Here is a 7,921-nt window from a genome sequence, read left to right as displayed (position 1 = left end):
ATCAAGGTGAGGCAGTGGCTAGGTAGAGCTTTGGGCTTGGAGTCTACCTGAGGTCAAATCTTACCTCAGACAGTTACTAGCTGTGTGACCCTGGGCAAGTCACTTATCCTCTATTTCCCCCAGTTTCTTTAGCTGAAAAATGGGTATAATAAGAGCACCTCCTTCCAGGGTTGTCATGAAGATCAAATAAGACAATGTTTGTAAAAGGCTTAGCACATGCTAGGCACTAAATTAATGCTAGTGATTATTATTAGATTCTAGGCCAGCTGTTTTGACACTTTTCCCATTCTACCATGATGCCATTTTTACCACTTAGTCTCCAGAGACTAGTGAGGATGATGTATCAGTGCAGACTTAGTAGCAAGTTTGAGAGCAAAGCTTTTATACCACTGAATCTATTGCACTGAATTCTCTTGATTTGCATAACTTAAGACCCTATTTTCTCCAGCACTCAATCCATAGACATGAGCCCCATTTTTAGAAAAAATATTTCAAGAATGTTAACTGCTCTTAGCATCTCTTCCATGATAGTAGAAAACTCTTTTGGGGAACATTTGTCTCCCTGTTTTATTTCTTTGCTTAATTTTAATAATCAGAAGATCAATGGTCAAAATCACCTTTTTTGTTTGTACCCAGGGGTGTTAAATGGGCCCAAATGAAATAATGGATGTAAGCATTTTGCAAACCTTAAAGAATTATATTAAGTGTTTGTTGCTGTTCACTCATTTCAGTCATGTCTGACTCTTTGTGATCCCATTTGGCAAAGATATTGGAGTGGTTTGCCTTTTCTTTCCCTACCTCATTTTACAAATGTGAAACTGAGGAAGACAGGGTTAAATGACTTGCCCAGGGTCACACAGCTAGTAAGAGTCTGAGGACAGATTTGAACTCATGGAGATAAGTCTTTCTGGTTCGAAGCCCAGTGTTGTACCATCCACTGTATCACCCAGCTGCTTATATTAAATGTAGTTATTGTTACTATGGTTAGCCTCCAGTCACCAGGTTTCTAGTCTGGTGATGACTTCATTCTCCATACTTCTTCTGCGCTTCTATTAAGCTCAAATGATGTTTAGAGACCAATTTTGGGATGTGCTGCTAAATGTTTAACAGCTGGGCTCTTTGGGGAAAAATGTATGCATACATATTTTCAAGTTTAATGCACATTATTAATTTCTTCAGTATAGACAATTAAAAACAATAAATCAAACCCTGATGTGTAGCTATTGCGGATTTCTGAAGTATGAATGTTCACACTGAAAATTTAAAATCTTTCAAAAACTGGTGAGACCTGGCTCCAGCACATTCCTGGTTGTTCCTATCAAGAAAACTTGTTTGATCTTAGAATATAGATGGGAAATGTGTCATATAGAAACCAAACCTAATAATGATTCCCTATATATATATATATATATATACACTCATTTTATGATATCTGGGAAGACTTATATGGACTAATGCATCATGTAGTGAGTTGAACCTGGAACAGAATACGCAAAAACAACATTATAAAGAAAAGCAATTTTGAAAGATGAAAGAACTCTGATCAATATAAGGAGTAATCATTATTCAGGAGGACAAAGTAAATGCTAATTGCCTCCTAAAAGGGAGAGATAGATTCAAGGTACAGAATGAAGCATACATTTTGGACCCAGCCAATGTGGGAATTTGATTTGTTAACAAGGTTTTTTTTTTTCTTTTTCTTTTCCCACCGAGGGGAAGGGATATCAGGAGGGAGGTTAAAAGGGCTGGTATTAGGCCCCTCAAAAAAAAAAAAAAGAAAAAAGAAAGAAAAGTATCATTAAAACATTTTAAAATGGTACATAAAATATAACAGAAGAGAGTTAATAAGGAATCATAGACAAGCTGAACAGCTTTGAAAATTACATTGTTGAATTAATTATGTAATTAAAAGGAAAAACAAATTGTACATAATATAAATTTGCTGTTAAATGTATAATCTTTTTTCTCTTCTATTTTGTATGTGGATATTGCTAATTTCATTTAGTCTTCATTATGTTCAGAATAAAAAATTGTTAAAATTTTTTTTCAAAATTAAAAAAATTGTTAAAAAAAGAAGAGTACCTTATTTTGAAGGCTGAAATTGGACAATAGGAGTGCTAGAATGAAAAGATCTCAAAATTGGAAGGGTCCTCAGACACCATCTTGTTTTGCCTATTTTGGGACATGAATTCCCTCTCCAATGTACTTTAGAAATTCTCACCCAGCTTTTGCTTGAAGACTTGCATTGCTCTGAAACCCACAATCTCTTGAACAGCCCATTCCACTTTTGAATAGGTCAAATTGTTATGAAGTTTTTCCTCATGTTAAGCCTAAATTTACTGCTTGGTAAATTATATCCATAGCTCGTAGTTCTTCCATTTGGGACCAATAATTTTCTCACGTGATAGCTCTTATAAAGCCCCTCATGAATCTTCTTATCTTTAGATTAAATATCCCTAGTTCCTTCAAGTCAACTTTGTAGTGCCTCATTTAGCACCATAGGATTTAGTGCTAAAAAGTACTTCTGCTTCAACACAGTAGAAAATTGAGGTCCAGTGAGATTAAATTACTTGACTAAGGCAGCGAAGATGAGATTTGAACCCAAGTTCTTTGTTTCTGAATCCAGAGCTCTTTTTTTTTTCTATACCACACTCTTTCTTAGACATCTATTAGGAAATTCATGAACCAAAGGGGAGAACCATAATACAGGACATTTGAGTAACCACTGTTTTAGGAAGAAATAGAAGTAATGCTGTGATAGAAGGTCACTCAGAAAGAGGTATTAGATAATGTATTCCAGAAATAGATTGCTGAATTGGCATGGCTAGTAGTGATAGGATGTTTCTTTTCTTTTCTTTTTTTTGGCATCTCAAATTTTTTTTAACATTATTTTTTAATATAAAATTTCAAGTTCCAAATTTTCTTCCCTCCCTCCCTTCCTTCCTTCCTCCCTAAGATGCTTAGTAATTTGATATAGGTTATATAGGTGCAATAATGTAAAACATATTTTCATATTGTGAAAGAAGAAACATAACAAAAAGGAAAAAAACATGAAAAAATAAAGATAGTGAAAACAGTATATTTTGATCTGTATTCAGACTCCATCAGTTCTTTCTCTGGATATGGATAGCATAGTCCACAATGAGTTTTTTAGACTTGTCTTGGATAATCATATTGCAAGAGCTAAGGCAATCATAGTTGATTGTCACACACTGTTGCTGATACTGTGTACAATGTTCTCTTGGTTCTGCTCACTTCACTTTGAATCAGTGTATCTAAATCTTTCCAGATTTTTCTGAAATCTGCCTGCTCATCATTTCTTATAGCACAATAGTATTCCATCATGTCCATATACTACAACTTGTTTAGCCATTTCCTAATTGATGAGCATCCCCTCAATTTTCATTTCTTTGCCATCACAAAAAAAAAGCTGCTATAAATATTTTTTACATGGAGGTCCTTTCCCCCTTTTTACCCATCTCTTTGGGGTATAGATAGTAGTGGTATCCCTGGATCAAAGGGTTTGCACAGTTTGATTGTCAACAAGATGTTTTAAACATCAAGACAAATGCCGTGTTAGAAAACACAAAACATGGGGCAGCTAGGTGGCACAGTCGATAGGGCACCAGCCCTGGAGTCAGGAGGGCCTGAGTTCAAATCTGGCCTCAGACACATCACACTCACTAGCTGTGTGACTCTGAGCAAGCCACTTAACCCCAGTTGCCTCACTGAAAAAAAAAGAAAACACAAAATATGAACTTTGAAATATGCTAAATTTTTACTTCTCTATAGAATTATATTTTTGTCAGATTAAAGATATTGAAACATTGGCTTATACCAGGAGTTCTTAACCTAGGGACGATGGGAGCCTATTGATAGATTTTAGGGGGGGGTCCACGAACTCGGGTTGATTGATTGGATGGGAGGGGAAAAATACATCTTTGAATTCACTAACTCATAACTGAAATTTAGCATTTCCTTCAATTATAAATATAGGTAACAAACCACAGCATTATTAGTAGCACCTATAGAAATCATATTGTCGTATCATATTACAGTTACCAATCTCCAAAATATCATTTATGTTCGTCACTACTCTGAAATTATTACAGTTATTTGACTTGCTACTAGATATATTACCACCTCACAGATTTTTAAAAATGATTTGATATTTCAGTGTAACTGGTTTCCTTTGTGATCCTGTGTATTTTCTTTTATGCATGTAAAAACATTCTTCTGAGAAAGGGTCCATGAGCTTCCCCAGGCTGTCAAAGGGGGTCTAAGACACAAAAAGGTGAAGAATTCTTGGTTTATATATGTATATAACTTTAGTGAGCATGGCAGTGCCCTAAACTGATTGGAAGGGTTATTACATTAAGTTAGAGTTCACAAAAGTTCTCTACCTTTTTTTGAATGTAGAATGTCAGATACCCCAGTTACATTAAAACCCTTTACTCATGTAATATGTAATAGATTACAATTCTTGCCAATAGAAACCAGTGTTTCTATAGCCATTTTGGATTCTTATTTTAGAGCAATATGAATTACTTTGATGTACTTACATTTGGTGATAGCTACATCTGTTGAGCTGAGTAACTAAATTCATTTAGTACTTATGAATTCCAAAGTGATATATTTCCTAGCAGCCTTGAAATCCTTTACCTTGGATTCAAACCACAACACTTGTTCCAATAAAATCTTTAAATAACATCTCCTAGGGCCCAACCAAACTAAATTTACCTTACAGACAAGCTTCCCACTCCTGAAACAACAGATGTCATGAAAATGTATAGAGGAGAGATTTCTTAAGTGAGAACTTTTCTTAAAATAGAAATAATAAGGAAATGAAAATAAGCTAAAAGGTGATGGGTTGGGGGAAAGGAAACATATCTTCTATATGTAGGTTATGTGGAAAATTTAATTTTTTCTTCCTTATCATAAAACACATTTAAAATTAGACAATTAAACAGGGTGTTTTACTTGTGCATTAATGGCCACATACATGATTTCTAACATTTTGTGCAAAGGGAACACCACTAAATGCTCAATTCACATACTCCTTGGCAAATGCAGAGTGATTATTCTTATAATTTCATTGTCAGTTAAAAAAGTCAAACTCTACAATTTCAGATGGAGAAAATTTGCATGAAAAAGCAAATTGACCTCTCAACCAGGAAAATTCTGGTAGCAAATGTTAAAGCTGCCATATTCTTATTGACTTAGCCAAGTACTCAGTCGAATATAGGGGATAAACTTAAGAAGAAGGAATATTTAAGGTTGCAGCACCTGAACCCATCCATTCTAGCCTTTTTCTTCTTTCCTTTTCCCAGTCACAAACTTATATGAAGAAGCTGGGAAGCAAGGACAAATAAACTACTTATCTAAGTGTGGATGAGTTGGAAGATGGAAGAAATGCATCTCCCATTTGTGGAGATATGGCATAGTAAGAAAAGGAAAGGATCTTCAAACTTTACAGGAATGAGTACGTCTCAAGGTTCATCACCCGTATTTAAGTGTCTAAGTGGTTCTGGCACATTTTATTCCATATTGGAACCTTATCTAAATGAGTATGCTGGTTAAACTTCTGTTGCTCGATTTTTTTTTGCGTGTATGTGTGCGTGCATGCATGCGTGCGTGTGTGTGTGTGTGTGTATGTGTGTGTGTGTGTAAGACATCTCAAACTCATATCCAAAACAGAATGAATTAACTTTCCCCCTAAACCCATCCTTCTTCTGAATTTTCCTATCATTTTCCTCCTAATTACTCAGGTTTGCAACCTTGCTGTCATCTATTCTTCTTAATCTCATCCCATATATATAACCAGTTATCAAATCTTGTGTTTTCTACCTTTGTAACATTCCTTTCATCTGTCTTGTCCTCTCCACTTATATGACTGACATCCTTGTTCAAGTCTTAATTATGGCTTTTCCTTGGTGATTACAATAGTCTTTTTTTTTTATGTTATGGGAGCAAAAACTGGTATTTTGTGTCCTGAGTTACATCTAGTAGGGAAACTTGGAAGAGGAGAGAGATGAAATGGAAGAAATCATGAGGAAAGGGTTATGGGGTGGAGAATACAGAAAATATTTGTAGATTAAATGCACTTAGTTTTTCTTAAAAATATTTAATTTCCCCCAATTGCATATAAAAATATTTTTAACATTTTTTAAAAAGTTTTGAGTTCCAAATTCTATCCCTCCCTCCCTCCCCTTCTCTCTCCCTGAGAAGGTAAGCAATCTGATATAAATTATACATGAATGTACTCAGTTTTTGTACTGAAGAGTTCCTCTCTTGTCTCATTGAGAAGACAGGTATGGATGAGTGCCTCTTTCACTGCACAAGGGTCACAGTTGACAAAGGGGTAGTGATCTTCAAAGTAGCCCTTCTTTTTCTGGCCATTCATCCTGGGAATGTGGACACTGGTGCCATCATTGGCCATGCCAGCAGAGAACTCATTGATGTGGATGTCTTGTGGAACTCTGTTGGGAGACTGGCAATATCCAGATCCCCTTTGAGGTCATAAGCTTGCATACGGTTCTGGGTCACTTACTTAGTCTCTTTATGACTTTTTCAATGTACTTTTTAGATCATTCTCATCTCTCATAGCCTTGGGATTGATGTTAGTGTGGCAACCAATTCCATTCCAGGTACCAGAGATTGACTTGGGATCAAATGTTATGGTCATTCCAAAATCTTCACACATCCAATGGAGAATGAAGTAGGGAAACCAGAGGTAATCTCTCATTTCAATCCCTTCACAGGATCCTATTTAGGACTCCCATTGAGCTGTATTACTTCAGCATTTGTTCCTCAAATTTTGACTGTGGCATATTGGCAAGCATGGTAATAAGCATCCCTTACATCTTTTCCACAGGCTTTATTGGTTTTCAGATCACAATAATACAGTCCTTGGGGCCCAGAGAAACCATTGAAGGGCAACCAAAGGACTGTCTATCTGTTCCCATGAGAGTATATTCTTGTTTTTTTTTTTTGGCAAGGCAATTGAGGTTAAGTGACTTGCCCAGAGTCACACACCTAGTAAATGTTATGTGTCTGAGGCCATATTTGAGCTCAAGTCCTCCTGACTTTAGGACTGGTACTCTATTTATTGTACCACCTAGCTGCCCCAAGAGTATATTCTTTTTTTTTTTTTTGAGGCAATTGGGGTTAAGTGACTTGCCCAGGGTTGCACAGCTAGTAAGTGTCAAGTGCTTGATCTGAAGTCAGATTTGAACCCAGGTCCTCCTGACTTCAGGGCCAGTGCTCTATCCACTGTGCCACATAGGTGCCCCTACAAGAGTATATTCTTGCTCTGTGCCAAACTAAGGTTTCTGGTTGGACACAATAGCCACAATCTATTTACAGATATATCTCAAATTGATCTTTGCAGAAAACTTCATGGAAAACCAATTTGTCGCAGTCCTTTCTTAAGGGGGGGGTATCAGAATAAAGCAGCAGGAATAAGGTACATGTCACTGGTAGGGCCTTCAGACTGAAAAGTGCTAAAGCCATCAAAACTCCATTCTGGTAGTTCATTAATGCTCTTCAATTCACAATCTAGAGTCCAGGTTTTATAGTGCAGTCCCTCACTAGTGCCATTGATCCAGATATACATAGTCAGGACTTTGTTATCTTGAGGCAAGTTCATGTACATCTGACTGATATTTTTGTTCGAGGGGGAGCTAGCTAAGGTGACCATGTTGCACATTGTCCTGGGCTTGGAAAAGTGCATGATGATATGGGTAATGGTGGTGAGTGAGTAAGGATTAATAATGACACTTAGTTACAAGCCTGGATGACTGAGAGGATGGTAATGCCCTCCATAGTCATAGTAAAGTTAGGAAGAGGGGAGGGGTTAGGGTAATGCAGATAATGAGTTCACTTTTGGACTTGATGAATTTAAGATGTCTGTGAGACAATC

The 7,921-nt window shown here is 36.4% G+C and overlaps 1 pseudogene; it reads right to left on the bottom strand.

Moving 5' to 3' along the window:
• Window positions 1-6,247: 6,247 nt before the first annotated feature.
• On the bottom strand, window positions 6,248-7,699 carry LOC110200885 (glutamine synthetase pseudogene; annotated as a pseudogene).
• Window positions 7,700-7,921: the final 222 nt, after the last annotated feature.

The sequence above is a fragment of the Phascolarctos cinereus genome, unplaced genomic scaffold (assembly GCF_003287225.1).
Source record: "Phascolarctos cinereus isolate Bilbo 61053 unplaced genomic scaffold, phaCin_HiC Scaffold_5;HRSCAF=322, whole genome shotgun sequence".
In the NCBI taxonomy this organism is placed as follows: domain Eukaryota; kingdom Metazoa; phylum Chordata; class Mammalia; order Diprotodontia; family Phascolarctidae; genus Phascolarctos; species Phascolarctos cinereus.
This window is presented reverse-complemented; position numbering and strand designations above follow the sequence as displayed.